This window comes from Scardinius erythrophthalmus, assembly GCF_964197995.2.
Source record: "Scardinius erythrophthalmus genome assembly, chromosome: 9".
In the NCBI taxonomy this organism is placed as follows: domain Eukaryota; kingdom Metazoa; phylum Chordata; class Actinopteri; order Cypriniformes; family Leuciscidae; genus Scardinius; species Scardinius erythrophthalmus.
Window position 1 is genome coordinate 44,194,029 of NC_138229.1, and position 24,262 is coordinate 44,218,290.

Consider the following 24,262-nt stretch of genomic DNA (forward strand, 5'->3'; position numbering starts at 1 on the left):
CTGACAGCAGGCCACGACTGTAATTTTCATTTTGTTTAAATTCCTCTTATTTAAGTGATCATTAATTTTATTGGTGTAAACGTATATCATGCTAACGATGAGTAGTGTGATGGCCATGGCTGCCAACCTTGATTACCTGGTTGAAGTTTGACTTTCTTGACAGCTGAATATATCACACACGTTTGCTATTCTCTTGAAATTGTAACAGCTGAACCTAATCAGAGCCTAACATGCAAAATAATCATCAGGAATAAACAAATATTCTCCGAAAACATTGGACACTACAATATTTTAAGTATTATATACAGACAGTACTTTAATGCGCATTTACACCTGAATAGACTGAATAGATCTCTTGTGCTCCTAAAAAGCTTCTGCCAACTAAGTAGTAGCAGCAGGTAAATACAGATAAAATTAAAAAACAAACATAACTTATCACTAAAATGAAATAGAAAGCTGTGATTACAGACGCTCACATCCACACATAAACACACCACTGACGTCTTCACTTCCAGGTCACGAAGCTATCAATCAAAAGCTCAGTAACCAATGAGAACACACTGCTACTAGCCCCGCCCCCACGAGAGAAATGTGTCAGAACGGCGAACGAAAACTCTGGGAGCGTAAACGAAAACTTCAGAAGCGTAAATGAAAACTCTGGAAGCGCATTTGTAAGTTCAGATCAACGATTGAAATATGAGAAATAGTTAGCAAAACATGCAGTGTATTAAAAACGAAGTCAAAAAATTTGCCTGCGATTTATTCTTTTTCAGTTTTAGAGATAATTTATTTAGTTTCAATTTATATTTTCATTAGTTTCTTGAAAAGCTACGTTCATTTTTATTGGCACAAGAATAGCTCCATATATCCCTTGCTCGCCATTTGTTTTATTGGCTTTCTAATACATGGAGTCTTACCTGAACGATTATTGTCTGTCATTTTGGTTCCAATTGTAAAAGATAAAACTGGTAAAATTAATAGTAAAGATAATTATAGACCTATAGCTCTGGCCAGCACTTTGTCTAAGGTACTGAAAAAGTCCATTTTGAATAAGTTGGAAGAGTTTTTTCTGACCTCTGATAACCAGTTTGGCTTTAAACCCAAACATAGAACAGATATGTGCATTTTTGCTCTGAAAGAAATCTTGGATAGGCATACAATAGGCATAATACAACAATGTTTATGTGTTTTATTGATGCCTAAAAGGCCTTTGACTATGTAAACCATGAAAAACTATTTTCTAAGTTGTACAAGAAAGGTGCTCCAAAATGTCTTGTGAGAATTCAGTTTTTTTTTGTATGGCCATCAGTTAATGTCTGTAAAATGGAGAAGTTGTTTATCTGCATCTTTTTGTGTGTCAAATGGAGTAAGACAGGGCAGCATTTTGTCTCCGTTTTTATTTAATGTACACTCACCTAAATGATTATTAGGAACACCATACTAATACTGTGTTTGACCCCCTTTCGCCTTCAGAACTGCCTTAATTCTACGTGGCATTGATTCAACAAGGTGCTGAAAGCATTCTTTAGAAATGTTGGCCCATATTGATAGGATAGCATCTTGCAGTTGATGGAGATTTGTGAGATGCACATCCAGGGCACGAAACTCCCGTTCCACCACATTCTTGATTTTCTCTTTAAACTCACTTACAACGATCAACTTCTACCTTTCCTCACTGAGAAGCACTGCTGCTCAAACCTTATAGTTACAACGCGGACTGTTGAGCAGACGTGTCTCAAGCCTATTAGTGATCCAATGCCGGATACTCTTAAAGGTTACTCCCTTGGATCACGGCTGAACGCGTCTTCTCCACACTCACTTACAAACAAACATTTTTTCGCCTATCGTGCGTCTACTCTACACCCGTACCACTAAAAAGACGGATTATATCCAAGACTTCAGCCATATATTAGTATTAATATTGATAGCATCACTGGTAGCGTCGTTGCTAACTTAACGTTACTGTCCATCTGTTAAAATGGCGAATATATCAGATGTAAGTAGTCTACCTTTTGGTGCAGGTGAAGACACATTTGAACTTCACGCACTGCAGTCTGAGCTGGAAGCTGTTGAGAAACAGATCCACGACCTTTTAGTGAGACAGGCCGAGCTGATAGACCGGCGTTTGGCTCTTGAAACATCACGCGCCGATGCATACAAATCAGTGATTAACGTTACTAACCAGCTGACTCCGACCTCGTCTACTCCGTGCGTTTCTCAACATCGGTCCCGAGCGTCGAGGTCGCGATCAGCCATGGTCTCGTTCACTCCGGCTCCAACACGCCACCATGAAGCCTGGATGGTTCCGCAGCGGAAGATGCGGGTCAGGTCTAGACCAAGAAGACTCTCTCAGACCCTCCCGGTTTTCGAGATATCCACACAAAACACACACTTCTCACCTCTTTGCGAAACAGAACGCGATGCTGTGATCATCGGCGATTCCATCGTTCGACACGTACACGCTACGTTAAGTAAAAGTAAGGTGCATAGTCACTGCTTTCCTGGTGCTCGTGTTTCTGAAATCGCTGCTCGCGTTCCCGAGATTCTGAACGAGTGCGTCGGAACTGTGGTCCTGCACGCGGGAGTGAACGACATCAGGCTGCGCCAGACGGAGGTTCTGAAGAAAGACTTCAGGAATCTGATCGATACGGTACGCAGCACATCGCCTGAAATAACGATCATTGTGTCAGGACCGCTTCCCACGTACCGACTAGGTCATGAAAAGTTTAGTAGATTATTCGCGCTAAATGAATGGTTAATGTCATGGTGCAATGAGCAGAAACTGCTCTTTGTAAATAATTGGAATCTGTTTTGGGAGCGTCCTAGGCTTTACCGTGCTGATGGCTTACACCCAAGCAGATTCGGATCGGATCTTCTGTCAGATAACATCTCCAAAATGTTAAATACCTTTTGACTAGTAACCAAAAGTCCAAATCATAGTCTCTGCTGCACCAATTTAACTGATATAAATACTAGTGTTGAACATTGCATAGAAACTGTGTCTATTCCTCGTTTAGTGAGATCAAATAATAAATCTACTGCAGGATCTAGAAAAAATCTAATTGTTATTAAACCAGAACATGTTGCTATTAGTAATCAAAAACAATTTCTAAAGCTAGGTCTTCTAAACATAAGATCACTCACACCTAAGGCAGTTATTGTAAATAAAATAGACACAGATAATAGCTTCGATGTACTTTGCCTTACTGAAACCTGGCTTAAACCAAATGATTATTTCGGTCTAAATGAGTCTACTCCATCAGGATACTGTTATAAGCATGAGCCCTGTCTGATTGGTCGTGGCGGCGGTGTTGCAACAATCTATAGAGATATTCTCAATGTTACTCAGAAAACGGGCTATAAGTTTATTTCGTTTGAAGTACTTGTACTAAATGTTACGCTCTTAGATGTTCGAAAAACATCCCTATTATCTCTAGCCTTGGCTACCGTATATAGACCGCCTGGGCCTTACGCTTATTTCCTAAAAGAGTTTGCAGATTTTCTCTCAGACCTATTAGTTAATGTCGATAAAGCATTATTTGTTGGAGACTTTAATATCCACGTAGATAATTCAAATGATGCGTTAGGGGCTGCGTTTACAGATTTATTAAACTGCTTTGGGGTCAAGCAAAACGTTACCGGAACAACTCATCGTTTTAATCATACACTCGATTTAATTATATCACATGGAACCGATCCAACCGATATAGATATCATTCCACAAAGTGACGATGTCACTGACCATTACATGGTAACTTGCATATTACGTACTCCTGTAATATATCATGCTGCGCCGCGTTATCGATTAGGCAGAACAATCCTTCCATCCACCATAGATAATTTTTCAAATTGCTTATCTGATCTGTCTCAGCTGCTCAGTGAACCCAAACAAACAGATGAACTTGAGGAATTAACTAGCACTATGAGCACCATTCTCTCTGGAACATTGGATATTGTTGCACCCATTAGATTAAAAAAGGTCAGAGAGAAAGTAAAGCACCATGGTACAACAATACTACGCATGTTCTAAAGAGAGAAACCCGTAATTTAGAGCGTAAATGGAAAAAAACTAACTTAGAGGTCTTTAGAATCGCATGGAAAGACAGTATGTCACGTTATAAAAAGGCCCTAAAAGCGGCCAGGGCTGAGCACCTCCGCAAACTAATAGAAAACAACCAAAACAATCCTAGGTTCTTATTTAACACCGTGGCTAACAAATAAACAGATGTCACCTGAACAAAATATTCCGTTACAGTTTAGTAGTAATGATTTCATGAAGTTCTTCACTGAGAAAATAGAAAACATCAGAACCACAATTGTAAACGTTCAATCCTCAATCGCGCCTTATAATTCAGCCTCAATTATCACCCCGCAAGAACAATTACAGTGCTTTACAACTATAGAACAAAAAGAGTTAAATAAACTTATCACTTCATCTAAAACAACAACATGTTTATTAGATCCTATACCAACTAAACTACTGAACCTGTAGTGGAAGAGCCTCTCCTCAATATTATTAACTCATCTTTATCTTTAGGTCATGTTCCAAGAACATTTAAACTGGCAGTTATAAAACCTCTCATTAAGAAACCACAATTAGACCCACATAATCTAGCAAATTATAGACCCATTTCAAATCTACCTTTTATGTCGAGTCGCCGATCACGCCGGTGTAGCAGTCGATTCTGTTCCCTATCGGAATTCCTGTTCCCTTTACGCAATCATACTACAAATCATGCATAGTTGTCGAGTTACCATGCGTACCATCAGAACTGAATACGAGCAAGAAGCACAAATGGATGTACGGGAAGCCAAAAGGTTAAAAAAGGATTGTATTGTTTTTTCCCGAAATTTGAAATTTGAGCGCTGCCGTCCACTTCTGTCGAAAGTGCTGGCTTGAAACTCTATTCTACTTTTTGTTTTGTGTTGATAGACCAAGTAAAAACGGAGATATGATCATTTAAACTTTATATAAAAAAATATTGAAAATATTGACGCGTTCGTAAAAGAACGCAAGATGGGATGCGACAGGCGTTGCATTTATTCTAATAACTTCGTCGTTTTTTGTCATAAAACAAAACGGAGAAAAATGTGTGAATCTGCTAACTCTGCTCTTCATGCTGCACATTTTAGGGAGTGGAGGAGGAGCCAAATGTGCAAAGAAGCGAAATTGAAATGCGCCGACGGGAGATTGACAGAATAGACAGAAAGACAGAGATATTATTGCTAGTTTTTGGAAGAGTTTGAGTAGATTTTTAGAGTAGTTTAGGAGTAGTGTAGATAGTTTAGGTATTTTTTGTGGAAGGAAAATTATGCAAATGTTTTTGGTTGAACAAGCCCTCGACTTGTTCTACCAACTGGACGATGTTGTTTACAGTTCATCGACGGAATCAGAAAGTGGCGATGATGAGATTGACGACTCGGCTTTTGTGGTTCACAACGAGGGGTGAGACAAACTTTTAGCTTATTGTATATTATATTGTCTGTGTGTGTGTGTGTGTGTGTGTGTGTGTGTGTCTGTGTCTGTGTCTGTGTGTGTGTGTGTGTGTGTGTGTGTGTGTCTGTCTGTGTGTGTCTCTGTCTGTGTGTGTGTGTGTTTCTGTGTGTGTGTGTGTCTGTCTGTGTGTGTGTGTGTGTGTGTGTGTGTGTGTGTGTGTGTGTGTGTGTGTGTGTGTGTGTGTGTGTGTGTGTGTGTGTGTGTGTGTGTGTGTGTGTGTGTGTGTAGGAGAAGCCACTGTTTTGTTCCCACAAACAAACTTTTGTGGACGGACGTCAACATTAGACGTGCTGAAGACGTCGAAAAAAGACGTCGCCTGGCGTTACAAAACAACCCCTTCAATGGACCAAATTTGGACGTCCAAAAATTACATGAAAATGACGTCACTACGACGTCACATTGCGCAGTGGGTACTGACTACAATCTGGACGTCCGTTGACATCCAGAAACAGTCCATAAATGACGTGAATAAAGATGTCCAATCCGGCCATAATCTAAACGTCCACTGACAGCCAGAACTAGTTCAGAAAAGACGTTCATACTGACTATAATCTGGACGTCCGTTGACATCCAGAAATAGTCCATAAATGACGCGAATAAAGATGTCAAATCTGGCCATAATCTAAACGTCCACAGACAGCCAGAACTAGTTCAGAAAAGACGTTCATACTGACTATAATCTGGACGTCCGTTGACATCCAGAAACAGTCCATAAATGACGTGAATAAAGATGTCCAATCCGGCCATAATCTAAACGTCCACTGACAGCCAGAACTAGTTCAGAAAAGACGTTCATACTGACTATAATCTGGACGTCCGTTGACATCCAGAAACAGTCCATAAATGACGCGAATAAAGATGTCCAATCCGGCCATAATCTAAACGTCCACTGACAGCCAGAACTAGTTCAGAAAAGACGTTCATACTGACTATAATCTGGACGTCCGTTGACATCCAGAAACAGTCCATAAATGACGCGAATAAAGATGTCCAATCCGGCCATAATCTAAACGTCCACAGACAGCCAGAACTAGTTCTGACTAGCACACATGGCACTTTTAAGTCCTTCTGGGAAGTTTGTATTCATGAGGTTTTACTATTTGTTTTTTTTTATGTTTTAAATTAATTTATGAAGCCACTGTAAAATGTATCATTACATGTTATATTGTTATACTATAATACTGTCATATTTTGTGCAGGCATTAGCTTACTCAATCGTAAATAGAAAAGCCTGACAATGTAACTGCTAAATACCAAAGTATTGTGGTATTACATGTTTCTCACTGACACACTCATAACTCTTCAAGATCGGGTTTAAAGAAAATCCCAAGCTTCCTACTCATATTTTCATCATTGTGGCGGCGTTCATGTGTGTTCAATTTGTAAATACGATCTTTATGATACAGGTATGTCTTGAATGCATCAATAGCTCTAGTTTAGGGACAATCCATACACACAATCTTTACTAAACAGACTGTCACAGTGAGAAGATTTTTGTCCTTTATCAATGCTAAAGGCCTAACCACTGCAGTTAACACCATGCTGTTAAATAAAAGTCTGTAGACAAGTCTTACGGTTAGGGTTAGGGTTAACCTTAACCCTTAATTTCTAACCCAGACCCGGTTTCACAGACAGGGTTTAGATAAAGCCAGGATTTGTCCTTAGTTCAATTTGGGTATTTAATTATAGCTTTTAAAAATGTGCCTTAGAAAAAAAAAAAACATTACTGGCGTGCATCTTGAGACAAAACAATGGCACTGCCATGTCAGTACAAGTTGCTTTCAGGTAATACAGCTCAAACATGCATTTTAGTCTGGGACTACAGGCTTAAGTCTTGCCTGTGAAGTGTGAAACCCGGGGTATTATGTTGTAACTTGTATGCCAATGTTACCAAAGTGTTGCGTTGAACAGAGGATTAACTCTAAACCAACAGGTTGTGTACCAGTGCCACACAGGGTGAAAAAGGATGTTGACATTATTAGGCATAAGAGTGTTTCTAAAGGAAAGGTCAAGAATTTGTGAAAGTGTAAAAGGGTCAGGGTTTATGGGTCACATGAATGTAAGGGTCATTATGGGTCACATGAATGTAACTGTCACCACCATGATACCAATTCATTAGATTTTCATATAGATCTACATACAAATTGTATATGAATATATGCAGTGTTTGCTCTGTTTAATATACTGTTTGCTCTATTAAATTCCGCTTTATCAGAACAGTGGTAAATAAATATTATATATGGTCAGTTACTGTAAGTTCTTACAGTATTTTTAATCTTTTATTTAATGTTTAATTTTTAATCATGCACTGCAATGAAAAAACAATTTAACCAATTGATTAAGTATAACAGCCAGTCTACAAATACAACCAAATAAATAGCACATTATATATTTTATATATATATATATATATATATATATATATATATATGTTCATATTTTCCTGTAATTGCAATGTTGCCACACTATTGGCTGTCTCTCCTAGCTGTTTTGAGCATGATTGGTTATTCTCTGTTTATTCTGACTGTCATCCAGGAATCTAGCCAATGACAATATGCGCGCCTTTACGAGTCAAGTTTGAATAAACGTCAGTTGAGTGAGTCGGTGTTTGCTTTGCTGCTGCGCGGGATCTTCAATATTAGCCTATTCTGTGGGTTTTACATCGTTTAAAACATGGATTATTTTACATCGGACTGCTAAATGTTTATTTTGAGCGAGTTGCTGGTGTTGCTGGATGTAAATGAAGAACAAACAAGGAATATGGACAAAGAATTTTAACAACGGACATATTGCAATCTACGGAAGGTAAAACTTTATCTTATACAAATTCTGCTACATCAAGGTAGTCCAAATAGGTGGTTCGTGGAAAAACGCCCATACAAATAAGCTGCCATTGGACGCATAGTGGCCCCGATGGACCGTAGGGCGAATATGGATGACAATTGCCCTTTAAATAGTGGGCCTTTGTCACTTGGCGATAACCCCTGCGCTAACCTGTCGCCCCGGGAGTAGGGGCCATTCGGACGCCTTTAGGGGGCGATAATGGGCAAATGCCCCCTTATACCACCCACGTATCCCCTTCTACCCCCCCCCCCACGACCCCTAAGCCACTCCCACATCCCACTAACCCACTATTTGTCCAATAACCCACTATAGTGGGTAAATGTCCAATTGACCCCCCCACCCCCACCCCCCCACTCCCGGGCCACGCCCCCCATCCCACGAACCCACTATTTGTCCAATAACCCACTATAGTGCACAAATGTCCCGTTGACCCCCCCCCTCCACTCCCAGACCACGCCCCCATCCCACGAACCCACTATTTGTCCAATAACCCACTATATTGGGCAAATGTCCCGTTGACCCCCGCTCCACTCCCAGACCACGCCCCCATCCCACGGAACCACTATTTGTCCAATAACCCACTATAGAGGGCAAATGTCCCGTTGACCCCCCCCATCCCTCCACCCCCCACTCCCAAGCCACGCCCACATCCCACGAACCCACTATTTGTCCAATAACCCACTATAGTGGGCAAATGTCCCGTCGACCCCCCCTGTCCATTCCCGAGCCACGCCCCCATCGCACTGACCTACTATTTGTCCAATAAACAACTATAGTTTTCAAATGTCCCGTTGACACCCCCCATTCTTTGGGCACACGGAGGCCTCATGGTGGTCCCCCCACATCCAGAGTATGGAGCCCCAACTCTGCTTATTTTTTGAGTTACGTCCAGTCAAAGTTAAAATTTCAAGCTGGTATATCTCTGGAACCAAGACGAGTTGGGGCCCCATACTTTGGGCACGTGGGGGCCTCATATTGGTCCCCCCACACCCAGAATATGGAACCCCAACTCGGCTTATTTTTCGAGGTACGTCCTGTCAAATTTAAAATTTCAAGCTGGTATGTCTCTGGAACCGAGCCGAGTTGGAGCCCCTTACTCTGGGCACAGGGGGGTCTCCAGGAGCTCGCCCCAGGGCCCAAGTATGAAGTCCCAACTCGGCTTCCTTTATCAGTTTCACCCGGTCCAATTTCAAAATTCGCATCCCCAATAGCGGCTGAAATTTATCACGTTCGCTCTAGAGCTTTTGGTATGTTAGTCGGGGCGGGCCCTGGGGTCACGGTGTCGAATTTGGGGCCCCTGGTACCTTTCTATATAACTCCAACCCGCCAATTAATGTTAGGGGCCGAAAATGTCAGTTTTAGGGTTAGGGTTAGGGAATATTTTTGCCTTCGCTCTACAGACTGGTGCTTTCGGTATGTCGCTCGGGGTGGGCCCAAGGGTCACCGTGCCGAATTTGGGGCCCCTGGGACTTTTCTATAAAACTCCCATCCACCCATTAAATGAATGCGTTTGCAACCGTGGTTTCGCGGACAAGGCTTGGAAAGGGCCGATCGACTAGGGGGCGCCATTTTCCGTCTCGCCACGGCCCCCCGGAGCGGGCGGGAAAGTTTGGTGGACCTACCACCTCGTTCAGGGGTCGAAAGGTCAAAAAAGCAAAGCGCGTCCGTGAAAGCACTACACCAACAACTGGCCCCTGGGACGGCCCCCGTTCGTAGACGCAGTGTCGTGGCACCTCGATATTTGAGATTTTGGCTCTCCAGGGGCCCCCGACTCACGGCCCCGAAGCCTGAAAATCTAGGACCTTCCTAAGAGAAGTGTGCCACTTATACCCAACTTTCACTCAAAAGGCTCTTAGGGTATACGAGTCAAAGAGGAATCAGGCAGAAATTAGGGTTAAAGGGTGAAAATGTGTTGCCTTCGCTCTACAGACTGGTGCTTTCGGTATGTCGCTCGGGGCGTGCCCAGGGGTCACCGTGCCGAATTTGGGGCCCCTGGGACTTTTCTATAAAAATCCCACCCACCCATTTAATGAATGCGTTTGCAACCGTGGTTTCGCGGACACCGCTCGGAAAGGGCCGATCGACTAGGGGGCACCATTTTCCGTCTCGCCACGGGCCCCCGGAGCGGGCGGGAAAGTTTGGTGGACCTACGACCTCGTTCAGGGGTCGAAAGGTCAAAAAAGACACTGCAAATCCATCAAAAAATGGCACCTGGGACGGCCCCCCGTTCGTAGACGCAGTGTCGTGATACCTTGATATTTGAGATTTTGACCCTCCAGGGGCCCCTGATGAATGGCCCCGAAGCGTTAAAGTCCAGGACCTTCCTGAAAAAACACCCATCCCCCGCCGCCATCAAACTCAGTCCACTTTCGCGTCCAACATAGAGGCTGATTTCTTTTGCCTTTGCTCTAGAACCCTGCGCTTTCGGTATGTCGATCGGGGCATGTCCAGGGGTCACCGTGCCGAATTTGGGGCCCCTGGGACCTTTCTATAAAACTCCACCTCGCCAATTCAATGTTAGAGGCCGAAAATGTTAGTTTTATGCTTAGGGTTTGGGTTAGGGAAAATATGTTTTGCCTTCGCTCTATCGCCCTGCGCTTTTCGGTATGTCGCTCGGGGTGGGCCCAAGGGTCACCGTGCCGAATTTGGGGCCCCTGGGACTTTTCTATAAAACTCCCATCCACCCATTAAATGAATGCGTTTGCAACCGTGGTTTCGCGGACACGGCTCGGAAAGGGCCGATCGACTAGGGGGCGCCATTTTCCGTCTCGCCACGGCCCCCCGGAGCGGGCGGGAAAGTTTGGTGGACCTACCACCTCGTTCAGGGGTCGAAAGGTCAAAAAAGCAAAGCGCGTCCGTGAAAGCACTACACCAACAACTGGCCCCTGGGACGGCCCCCGTTCGTTTCCGTCTCGCCACGGGCCCCCGGAGCGGGCGGGAAAGTTTGGTGGACCTACGACCTCGTTCAGGGGTCGAAAGGTCAAAAAAGACACTGCAAATCCATCAAAAAATGGCACCTGGGACGGCCCCCCGTTCGTAGACGCAGTGTCGTGATACCTTGATATTTGAGATTTTGACCCTCCAGGGGCCCCTGATGAATGGCCCCGAAGCGTTAAAGTCCAGGACCTTCCTGAAAAAACACCCATCCCCCGCCGCCATCAAACTCAGTCCACTTTCGCGTCCAACATAGAGGCTGATTTCTTTTGCCTTTGCTCTAGAACCCTGCGCTTTCGGTATGTCGATCGGGGCATGTCCAGGGGTCACCGTGCCGAATTTGGGGCCCCTGGGACCTTTCTATAAAACTCCACCTCGCCAATTCAATGTTAGAGGCCGAAAATGTTAGTTTTATGCTTAGGGTTTGGGTTAGGGAAAATATGTTTTGCCTTCGCTCTATCGCCCTGCGCTTTTCGGTATGTCGCTCGGGGTGGGCCCAAGGGTCACCGTGCCGATTTTGGGGCCCCTTGGACTTTTCTAAAAAACTCCCACCCACCCATTGAATGAATGCGTTTGCAACCGTGGTTTCGCGGACAAGGCTCGGAAAGGGCCGATCGACTAGGGGGCGCCATTTTCCGTCTCGCCACGGCCCCCCGGAGCGGGCGGGAAAGTTTGGTGGACCTACCACCTCGTTCAGGGGTCGAAAGGTCAAAAAAGACACTGCACGTCCGTGAGAGCAACGCACCAACAAATGGCCCGTGGGACAGCCCCCGTTTGTAGACGCAGTGTCGTGGCACCTCGATATTTGAGATTTTGACTCTCCAGGGGCCCCCGACGCACGGCCCCGAAGCGTGAAACTCTAGGACCTTCCTAAAAAAAATGCCCCTCCCCCGACATCAAATCATTTAAAGGCCTGAAAGACCCCCTTTCAGAGTGAGAGTGAAATAGCCATGAGGTAGAGATTATGCACAGAGGCTGAATTTTTTTTGCCTTCGCTCTAGAGCCCTGCGCTTTAGGTATGTCGCTCGGGTTGGGCCCAAGGGTCACCGTGCCGATTTTGGGGCCCCTGGGACTTTTCTATAAAACTCCCACCCACCCATTGAATGAATGCGTTTGCAACCGTGGTTTCGCGGACAAGGCTCGGAAAGGGCCGATCGACTAGGGGGCGCCATTTTCCGTCTCGCCACGGGCCCCCGGAGTGGGCGGGAAAGTTTGGTGGACCTACCACCTCGTTCAGGGGTCGAAAGGTCAAAAAAGACACTGCAAATCCATCAAAAAAGGGCACCTGGGACGGCCCCCCGTTCGTAGACGCAGTGTCGTGATACCTTGATATTTGAGATTTTGACCCTCCAGGGGCCCCCGATGAATGGCCCCGAAGCGTTAAAGTCCAGGACCTTCCTGAAAAACCACCCATCCCCCGCCGCCATCAAACTCAGTCCACTTTCGCGTCCAACATAGAGGCTGATTTCTTTTGCCTTCGCTCTACAGACCTGCGCTTTTGGTATGTCGATCGGGGCGTGTCCAGGGGTCGCCGTGCCGAATTTGGGGCCCCTGGGACCTTTCTATAAAAAACGACAATCCCCGCCGCCATCAAACTCAGTCCACTTTCGCGTCCAACATAGAGGCTGATTTCTTTTGCCTTTGACATTTTTGTGTTCTTGCTCTCCCGTCACATGTGATGTCGACTCTCGTCATTTAAACCACCTCTGCTGTACTAAGTACACTCGACTGAACACATCGCACTAATTTTCAAGTCATTTCAGTGTTTGATTTGCATAAGAACGAGTGTCCTCGAAACCACTATTTGGCGGGAAAACAGTGGCCTCGCGGACACGGGTGGATTTTAAGATTAGCTTTCGAAATATTTTGATAAAAAACATTTATCAGCACTCAGCGGACTCCCCTGAGTCCGTGGCACCGAGGTTCATCCCAAAATTCCACTGTCCGCGAAACCACGGTTTTGTACAGTGTAACAAATGCTACGTGGGATCTCCATATCTCAGCTCCGGAAGGCTCTAGAGCCTCCAATCTTGCACTCCTGTCTGTGCCTCAGCACCCTCTAACAGAATCCAGAGTTTCGAGAAGATCCGAGAAACTTTAATTTTCAAGCAAAAAAAACCGACAGGCATACCCCTTACAGATTTTTCGGGTCGATAATTACGGTTTCTCGGATCTTCTCGAAACCTTGGATTCTGATAGAGGGCGACGAGACGCAGACAGGAGCGCAAGTCCTGGCTCTCCACACCCCTCCTGAGCTGAGATATGGAGATCCCACGTAGGATTTGTTCCATTGTGCAAAACAGTGGTTTCGCGGACAGTGGAATTCTGGGATGAACCTTGGTGCCACGGACTCTGGGGGGCCTGCTGAGTGCAGTGAAATAGTTTTTATCATGACAGGAACTTTAATTCAAATGTCTACCAAAGAAACTGTCTGAAATCCCATTCAATAGATTGCAGGTGGGATTGTGTCCAATTGCAGCTTATTTAATGGTGGAAATAAGCCTCGTCCTTAAAAAATACTTTATTAGGCTCTAGGCCCGAGCCGATCGACTAGTGGGGGCCCCTTTTTGGAACTCGAGATATTGGGGGGCTCATCTCACCCGTATCTTTCTGAAAACTCACCTGTATCTATCTGAAAACTCACCCGTGTCTATCTGAAAACTCACCCGTCACAAGGGTTCCTCCCCATGCCCGGAGTATGGAGCTCCAAGTCGGCTTGGTTTCCGAGATACACCTGGTCAAAGTCCAATGTTTCACCGGGCATAACTCCAAAGCCAAGCCGAATTGGGGCTCCATACTCGCGGTGTGTGGGGGGCCCAAGGGTACCTCCCAACACCAGGAGTTTGGAGCTCCAACTTGGCTTGGTTCCCGAGATACGGGTGGTCAAAGCTGAACCGGAAGTGGCCGTATCTCGGAAATGGAAGGTCCCAGGAGCCGGGAATGGTGAGGTTAGAAGGGGCCCTATGGGCCCTCTCTAAGCCCGGAGTTTGGAGCTCCAACTCGGCTTGGTTCCCGAGATACGGCCGGTCAAAGCTAGACCGGAAGTGGCCATATCTCCGAAACGGAAGGTCCCAGGAGCTGGGGGTGGTGGGATCCGAAGGGCCCCTCTGGGCCCCCATCGTGCCCGAAGTTTGGAGCTCCAAATCGGCTTAACTCCCAAGATACACCCGGTTATACACAAGGGACTTTTGGACAAAACGGTCGATATCTCTGAAAGGACGAGTCCCAGCAGATCGTCCTTCGGGGTGGTGAGGGGCCCCTAGGGGCCCTCTCAGACCCCAGAGTCCTGAGCCTCTGGGACCCTTCCTTCTGAAGTGCACCCTTTCCTGTTGGGCCCCGTATCTCGGCCCACGGGGGCGCTAGAAGCACGGGCCAGGGTGCGTTGGAGAGGGCCCCTCGAGACCTTACTTTGTCCCGAATATGGTGCATCTCGGTTATTGACCACTCCATAAAAATGCAGTGTCCGCGAAACCACTGTTTTGGCCACTAAATAGGTTGGAACTGGGACATTTTTGTGTTCTTGCTCTCCCGTCACATGTGATGTCGACTCTCGTCATTTAAACCACCTCTGCTGTACTAAGTACACTCGACTGAACACATCGCACTAATTTTCAAGTCATTTCAGTGTTTGATTTGCATAAGAACGAGTGTCCTCGAAACCACTATTTGGCGGGAAAACAGTGGCCTCGCGGACACGGGTGGATTTTAAGATTAGCTTTCGAAATATTTTGATGAAAAACATTTATCAGCACTCAGCGGACTCCCCTGAGTCCGTGGCACCGAGGTTCATCCCAAAATTCCACTGTCCGCGAAACCACGGTTTTGTACAGTGTAACAAATGCTACGTGGGATCTCCATATCTCAGCTCCGGAAGGCTCTAGAGCCTCCAATCTTGCACTCCTGTCTGTGCCTCAGCACCCTCTAACAGAATCCAGAGTTTCGAGAAGATCCGAGAAACTTTAATTTTCAAGCAAAAAAAACCGACAGGCATACCCCTTACAGATTTTTCGGGTCGATAATTACGGTTTCTCGGATCTTCTCGAAACCTTGGATTCTGATAGAGGGCGACGAGACGCAGACAGGAGCGCAAGTCCTGGCTCTCCACACCCCTCCTGAGCTGAGATATGGAGATCCCACGTAGGATTTGTTCCATTGTGCAAAACAGTGGTTTCGCGGACAGTGGAATTCTGGGATGAACCTTGGTGCCACGGACTCTGGGGGGCCTGCTGAGTGCAGTGAAATAGTTTTTATCATGACAGGAACTTTAATTCAAATGTCTAGCAACGATATTGTCTGAAAACCCATACAGCAGATTGCATGTGGGACTGTGTCCAATTGCAGCTTATTGAATGAATGGCGGAAAAACATTTTCAAAATATAGTGGGTTATTGGACAAATAGTGGGTTCGTGGGACGGGGGCGTGGCTTGGGAGTGGGGTGGGGGGGTCGACGGGTCATTTGCCCAATATAGTGGGTTATTGGACAAATAGTGGGTTAGTGGGATGGGGGCGTGGCTTGGGAGTGGGGTGGGGGGGTCAACGGGTCATTTTTCCAATATAGTGGGGTATTGGACAAATAGTGGGTTAGTGGGACGGGGGCGTGGCTTGGGAGTGGGGTGGGGGGGTCAACGGGTCATTTGCCCAATATAGTGGGGTATTGGACAAATAGTGGGTTCGTGGGACGGGGGCGTGGCTTGGGAGTGGGGTGGGGGGGTCGACGGGTCATTTGCCCAATATAGTGGGTTATTGGACAAATAGTGGGTTAGTGGGATGGGGGCGTGGCTTGGGAGTGGGGTGGGGGGGTCGACGGGTCATTTGTCCAATATAGTGGGGTATTGGACAAATAGTGGGTTCGTGGGACGGGGGCGTGGCTTGGGAGTGGGGTGGGGGGGTCAACGGGTCATTTGCCCAATATAGTGGGGTATTGGACAAATAGTGGGTTCGTGGGACGGGGGCGTGGCTTAGGGGTCGGGGGGGGGTCAACTGGACACTTGGTCACTTTGGTGGGCAATCGGACAAAATAGTGGGTTAGTGGGACGGGGGGCGTGTGGCGCCACACTGAGGATGAAGGCCGAACTGCATTGGGGGGCCTCGGACTTCGGGGGCCTCCCGTCGGGCCCCCGAGGGGGTCGGGGCCCCCCCAACCCTCCCGGGTCGGTCGGCCGCCCGGGGAGGGTCGGCTCGTGGCGTCGGCCGACCCCCCAAAAATTTCGGGGGGTCGGCGCGCACCGTCCGCGGACCGACGTCCGCGAGCCATCGCCCCGTTGACCGTTCGGACGCTTTCTGAAGTTTGGGACTAGCTAGAGCTTGTTTATTGAGGATGCAGGACAACCGGCTAATAAAGCATTACAGTAATCTAGTCTCGAGGTCATGAATGCATGAACTAACTTTTCTGCTTCAGAAACTGATAGCATATTACGTAGCTTAGCAATGTTTCTAAGGTGGAAAAAGGCTGTTTTTGTAACATACGAAATATGATTTTCAAAAGACAGGTTACCGTCGAGTATAACACCCAGGTCTTTTACTGTAGAGGATAAAGTAACAGGACATCCTACGATGTCAAAGTTGTATTGTGAGAGGTTCTGTGGGCGGTTTTTTGAACCGATAAGTATTACCTCTGTCTTGTCTGGATTTAATAAAAGAAAATTACGCGTCATCCAATCTTTTATATCTTTAACACACTCTGTCAATTTGGATAATTTAGCGTTTTCATCCGGCCGTGATGAAATATATATTTGAGTGTCATCAGCATAACAATGGAAACTAATTCCATGTTTCCTTATAATATTTCCAAGTGGCAGCATATATATTGAGAATAACAGAGGGCCCAACACAGATCCCTGCGGCACTCCATAGTTTACTGGAATTATGATCGATTTTTCTCCATTTAAATAGACAAAATGGTAGCGGCCTGATAAGTATGATCTAAACCAGCTTAATGCTTGTCCTTGAACACCAGTATAATTTTGTAGTCGATCTAAGAGTATTGTATGATCTATAGTATCGAACGCAGCACTTAGATCAAGTAAAACTAGTATTGAGATACAGCCTTGGTCAGAAGCTAAAAGTAAATCATTTGTGATTTTAACGAGCGCAGTTTCAGTGCTATGATGCGGCCTGAATCCAGACTGAAACTTTTCATAGATATCATTTTCTTGCAAGAAAGAGCCCAGTTGAGTGGACACAACTTTTTCTAGTATTTTAGACATAAAAGGTAGATTTGAAATGGGTCTATAATTTGCTAGATTATGCGGGTCTAATTGTGGTTTCTTAATGAGAGGTTTTATAACTGCCAGTTTAAATGTTCTTGGAACATGACCTAAAGATAAAGACGAGTTAATAATATTGAGGAGAGGCTCTTCCACTACAGGCAACACTTCCTTCAGTAGTTTAGTTGGTATAGGATCTAATAAACATGTTGTTGTTTTAGATGAAGTGATAAGTTTATTTAACTCTTTTTGTTCTATAGTTGTAAAGCACTGTAATTGTTCTTGCGGGGGGAAAATTGAGGCTGAATTATAAGGTGCGATTGAGGATTGAACGTTTACAATTGTGGTCCTGATGTTTTCTATTTTCTCAGTGAAGAAGTTCATGAAATCATTACTACTAAACTGTAACGGGATATTTTGTTCGGGTGACGTCTGTTTATTTGTTAGTCTAGCCACGGTGTTAAATAAAAACCTAGGATTGTTTTGGTTGTTTTCTATTAGTTTGCGGAGATGCTCAGCCCTGGCCGCTTTTAGGGCCTTTTTATAACGTGACATACTGTCTTTCCACGCGATTCTAAAGACCTCTAAATTAGTTTGTTTCCATTTACGCTCCAAATTACGGGTTTCTCTCTTTAGAACATGCGTAGTATTATTGTACCATGGTGCTTTAATTTTCTCTGTAACCTTTTTTAATCTAACGGGTGCAACAACATCCAATGTTCTAGAGAGAATGGTGCTCATAGTGCTAGTTAGTTCTTCTAGTTCATCTGTTTGTTTGGGTTCAGGCAGCAGCTGAGACAGATCAGACAAGCAACTCGAGAAATTATCTATGGTGGATGGAAGGATTGTTCTGCCTGGTTGATAACGCGGCACCGCATGACATATTACAGCAGTACGTAATATGCAAGTTACCAAGTAATGGTCAGTGACATCATCACTTTGTGGAATGATATCTATATCGGTTGGATCGGTTCCATATGATATAATTAAATCGAGTGTGTGATTAAGACGATGAGTTGGTCCTGTGACGTTTTGTTTGACCCCAAAGGAATTTAATAAATCTATAAACGCAGCCCCTAAAGCATCATTTGGATTATCTACGTGTATGTTAAAATCTCCAACAATTAATGCTTTATCTACATTGACCAATAGATCTGAGAGAAAATCTGCAAACTCTTTTAGGAAATCAGCGTATATATAATATCATGAAAAAGTTGTTTTAATTCAGTAATTCCATTCAAAAAGTGAAACTAGTATATTATAGGCTATTCATTCATTACACACAAACTGATATATGTTGTGGAAGAAATTTAATATGTTCTATATGTTTGCATTTTCTTATATTCATAGAATCTTAGAAATATGATGATAATCAGATGAATGTAGTGTTGATACCAAGCGTGCCGCACAAGCCCTGAAAAGTGAAGCCAAAACGTCTCGATCGCCCCCTGGTGACTGGTCCTAGTATAGGTCATAAGCCCCGCCTCCCCGTGTTATTCAACGGGACGTGAGACCAACTAAACAAATAAAATACACTTCAAATATCTTTTTTCCAAACGTGGTTTCTTTCATTTGCTGTCGTTTTTATCACGCTGATGTAAGTTCAAGTGTCTGTTTCAAAAATAAGTTGTTTTTTAGTTAGTTACGTGATGCGGTGGTGTAACGTCATGATTGACAGCTGTGATTGACAGGTTCTCTGAGCGAAGCCACCAACGGACATTTTTTCGGGATCTTCGGAGGACTGTGTGCATTCTGCGAGAGTGAGGGCGGAGCGTTTATTTTGCGGCTTTACTTCCTGCTCACTACTGCGCAGGTCTGGTCACGAGATCGCTACTGCGCAGACTCAAGTTCCAATATGTCAGCGCCATATCGGGACTCTGGCGGCTTCAGTTCTCATCAATGGAAGAGAGCGAAGGGGCGTCGTCCTTCTTTTTTTACAGTCTATGGTTGATACATATTCTTATTAATACAGTGAGGAAAATAAGTATTTGAACACCCTGCTATTTTGCAAGTTCTCCCACTTAGAAATCATGGAGGGGTCTGAAATTGTCATCGTAGGTGCATGTCCACTGTGAGAGACATAATCTAAAAAAAAAAAAATCCAGAAATCACAATGTATGATTTTTTAACTATTTATTTGTATGATACAGCTGCAAATAAGTATTTGAACACCTGAGAAAATCAATGTTAATATTTGGTACAGTAGCCTTTGTTTGCAATTACAGAGGTCAAACGTTTCCTGTAGTTTTTCACCAGGTTTGCACACACTGCAGGAGGGATTTTGGCCCACTCCTCCACACAGATCTTCTCTAGATCAGTCAGGTTTCTGGGCTGTCGCTGAGAAACACGGAGTTTGAGCTCCCTCCAAAGATTCTCTATTGGGTTTAGGTCTGGAGACTGGCTAGGCCACGCCAGAACCTTGATATGCTTCTTACAGAGCCACTCCTTGGTTATCCTGGCTGTGTGCTTCGGGTCATTGTCATGATGGAAGACCCAGCCTCGACCCATCTTCAATGCTCTAACTGAGGGAAGGAGGTTGTTCCCCAAAATCTCGCAATACATGGCCCCGGTCATCCTCTCCTTAATACAGTGCAGTCGCCCTGTCCCATGTGCAGAAAAACACCCCCAAAGCATGATGCTACCACCCCCATGCTTCACACTAGGGATGGTGTTCTTGGGATGGTACTCATCATTCTTCTTCCTCCAAACACGTTTAGTGGAATTATGACCAAAAAGTTCTATTTTGGTCTCATCTGACCACATGACTTTCTCCCATGACTCCTCTGGATCATCCAAATGGTCATTGGCAAACTTAAAACGGGCCTTGACATGTGCTGGTTTAAGCAGGGGAACCTTCCGTGCCATGCATGATTTCAAACCATGACGTCTTAGTGTATTACCAACAGTAACCTTGGAAACGGTGGTCCCAGCTCTTTTCAGGTCATTGACCAGCTCCTCCCGTGTAGTTCTGGGCTGATTTCTCACCTTTCTTAGGATCATTGAGACCCCACGAGGTGAGATCTTGCATGGAGCCCCAGTCCGAGGGAGATTGACAGTCATGTTTAGCTTCTTCCATTTTCTAATGATTGCTCCAACAGTGGACCTTTTTTCACCAAGCTGCTTGGCAATTTCCCCGTAGCCCTTTCCAGCCTTGTGGAGGTGTACAATTTTGTCTCTAGTGTCTTTGGACAGCTCTTTGGTCTTGGCCATATTAGTAGTTGGATTCTTACTGATTGTATGGTGTGGACAGGTGTCTTTATGCAGCTAACGACCTCAAACAGGTGCATCTAATTTAGGATAATAAATGGAGTGGAGGTGGACATTTTAAAGGCAGACTAACAGGTATTTGAGGGTCAGAATTCTAGCTGATAGACAGGTGTTCAAATACTTATTTGCAGCTGTATCATACAAATAAATAGTTAAAAAATCATAAATTGTGATTTCTGTTTTTTTTTTTTTTTTTAGATTATGTCTCTCACAGTGGACATGCACCTACAATGACAATTTCAGACCCCTCCATGATTTCCAAGTGGGAGAACTTGCAAAATAGCAGGGTGTTCAAATACTTATTTTCCTCACTGTATATGTATGTGTATGTCCTTGTATATGACCGGACAAAAGTTAAGGTGACTGAATGTATGACCGAGACAGAGAGTCTCCATTCAAGGGTGTAATATGATTAAGTATAATAGACAAATCTAAACAATATGTTAGTTATGGCTAAGATGTATCTTGATGTAGCCTCGGGAAAACAACCTTGGGGGTGGAACAACTATAAAGAATGAAGGATACCCCCCACTCGTAGTCACACTCTGATGCTTGCAAACATGTGCCAGAATTTACAGATTTTACACAACTAGATTTTAGCAAAAACGTATGTATACAACTGTAAAACAATGAGAGAAAAACTGAAGACCATGTATTTATTTGATATGTTATTCACGTTCATGTCGTGTGGGATAACAATTACTTTTATCCCAATCACAATTATTCAGTATCTTCACAAAACCCACGGAGAAAGTGGTCTAAAGAGGAGATCCAGGCTGTGGAAAAAACTCTGATGGACTACATCCACTCTGGAAAGGGTCCTGGTAAAGCCCAGTGCTGGAGTGCACTGAAAGGTCACCAGCTGCACTTCAGGGGAGACGTTGGGAGGGGGTGAAATTTTATATTAAGAATCGTATTAACCCTTGTATGGTGTTCGGGTCTGTAGGACCCGTTTTAATTTATTATCAAAAGAAAAATTATACAATTAATTATTTTTTCAACCTCAGACTCATTGGCCTTGGCTCATTTTCTGTGAAGAACATATCAGAACACATTTTCAATGACCACACACTGTACACCCCCCCTACACGTTTATATTACACACAGCATGTTCGGGTCCACTGGACCCAGGGCTAATAAAAGTGTGGAAATTTTAGGTCCTGTCTACCTTTACTCTGTCCTCCTCCTGTCAGGGCCTACTGTTAGTGTGTGTGTGTGTGTGTGTGCATGCGTGTGTGTGAGTGTGCATGCATGTGAGAGAGAGATTGTGTGTAAGTGTGAGAGAGTGTGAGTGCAAAAGTGAGTTTTGTTTCTACCCCTGCCGTTCCCGCACAAGGTTGCAATTCTTAAATGTGATCTAACAAAGGTAAAGGGAAAATATGAACCATATATGCTGTTTATATTGCTTGTAATTGGGATGAAGTAAACATCTGTTGAGTATTTTAACATAAATTGTTTGATTATGTTGAATTAAAAACCCCAAAATGCAGCAGGTCCACCAGACCCACGAACACTGGCTGAATAACAAAAATATGAACACCACACAAGGGTTAAAGTATCTTAAGTGCCATCTGACTTTTTACGCATGGCTCTTTCACAAACAAAAGATTAATTCCCTTTCGTTGTCACTCCGAGTTACGTCGGATGACGACGAATGGGGTTTCGCTTAGAAAACCTATCATCTTCGAGTATTAAAACACGAGCCAATGGCAAAGAAATGCCATGGGTCTGCGGAATTTGCATAGCGTAACTCCGCCCCACCCTGGGGGTATATAAGGAAGTCGCGAGCAATATGCAGATATGTTTTCGCTTCGGAGCCAAGTTGATGTACTTCACTCCACAGCCAAATCCTGAGTTTATCTCTTCATCTCTTCGAGACGAGCCTCTCTCCAGGTGTTGGTGTGACAGCGAGTTCCAGCGAGTGCACATTCCCTGCTGATCTGTGCAGTGATTTGCCAGAGTTTGTGTGTTCTCTCCCTGGTCGCTTCAACACTCTGCGGAGAAATCTCCTTTCACAAAAGAACTTTGCACGCGGCACGTCTTTTTAAAGATGCCTCGCCCGTGCTCTTCTGGTTGCGGTCTATTCGTGTCTGACTCTGATGGGCACAATCGCTGTCTTGTGTGTCTGGGTGTTGAGCACGCTAAGGCAGCGTTTGTGGATGAGTCATGTTCCCACTGCGGGAACATGCCCATCGCACGGTTGAGATCGAGACTCAATGATCTTCATGTGAGAGTCCCCTCATCCGCACCCCGATCTACTGGTCCCGAGAGGGCTGGTACTTCGGCTGGCGGCCAGGGTGATCTGAGGGTTACAGTGTGGAACAAAGCGCCGACTATTCCACGCTCCACACTTCCCTCTGTTCCCGTGCAACCCGCGAGTGTCCGCGTGGAAACCGCTGTACAGTCCTCTGACTTGCCGCGAGTTTCATTCGGCGCTCCAGAGGAAGACGTGATGTCGATCGCTGCATCACAAGGTGGGCAGGAGTCCTCGGGAAGTGAGGATTCGGCTGTGCTGCCACCCTCGGGTGCCCCAGCATTGTCCGAGTCTGATCCCGAGATGACGGCCATGCTTTCCCGGGCAGCCGCAAGCCGATCGGTCTTGAGTGGTCCCCGCCACCTGGGCCGGTTCGTTCGCGGCTGGACGATTGGTTTTTGGGTGCGGCCGCTGATCCGCGTCGGCGGCCAACCCCAATGCCTTTTTTCCCGGACGTGCATGAGGAGGTCACGAGGTCCTGGAAGGCACCATTGTCTTCCCGTGATCGCTCGGCGACCGCCTCCGCCTTGCCTCCCCTTGATCAGGCGGCCGCCAAAGGGTACACTGGGGTTCCCCGGGTTGAACGCTCTGTTGCGATGCAGCTGTGTCCTCAGAGTGCTTCTTCCCGCGGGGACCCAAAGCACCCCTCCAAGGCCTGTAGGTTCTCCTCCACCCTTGTGGCGAAGGCCTATAGAGCTGCGGGGACGGCGGCCTCCTCACTGCATGCCATGGCGACTCTGCAGGTCTACCAGGCCCAGATGTTGCGTGATATGCACGAGGGGAGGTCTGACCCAGCACTCTTTGATGAGTTGCGTGCCGCCACCGACCTTGCTCTCCGAGCGACGAAGGTGACCGCACGCTCGCTGGGTCAGGTGATGGCCACTTCGGTGGTCCAGGAGCGACACCTATGGCTAAACCTGGCTGATATGCGGGAGGCCGAGCGGACCCGGTTCCTCGACACCCCCATATCCCAGGCTGGCCTGTTCGGCGGTGCAGTCGAGGACTTTGCCCAGCAGTTCTCGACTGCCCAGAAGCAGACTGAGGCTCTAAAACATGTCCTGCCCCGGCGGCCCGCTGCTTCGGCGGCGCAGCCGTCGGCACAGGTGCCTCAGCCCGCTCGCCGCCGAGGGCGCCCTCCTACGGTTCCCACACCTCCCGATCGGCCCTAGCAGTCCGCTGCTCCCGGGTCGCGTTGTCAAGGAAGCCGTAGGAAGGCGCCACAGCCCTCTCCCGCCCCGCGCCCCGCTAAACGCCAGGCT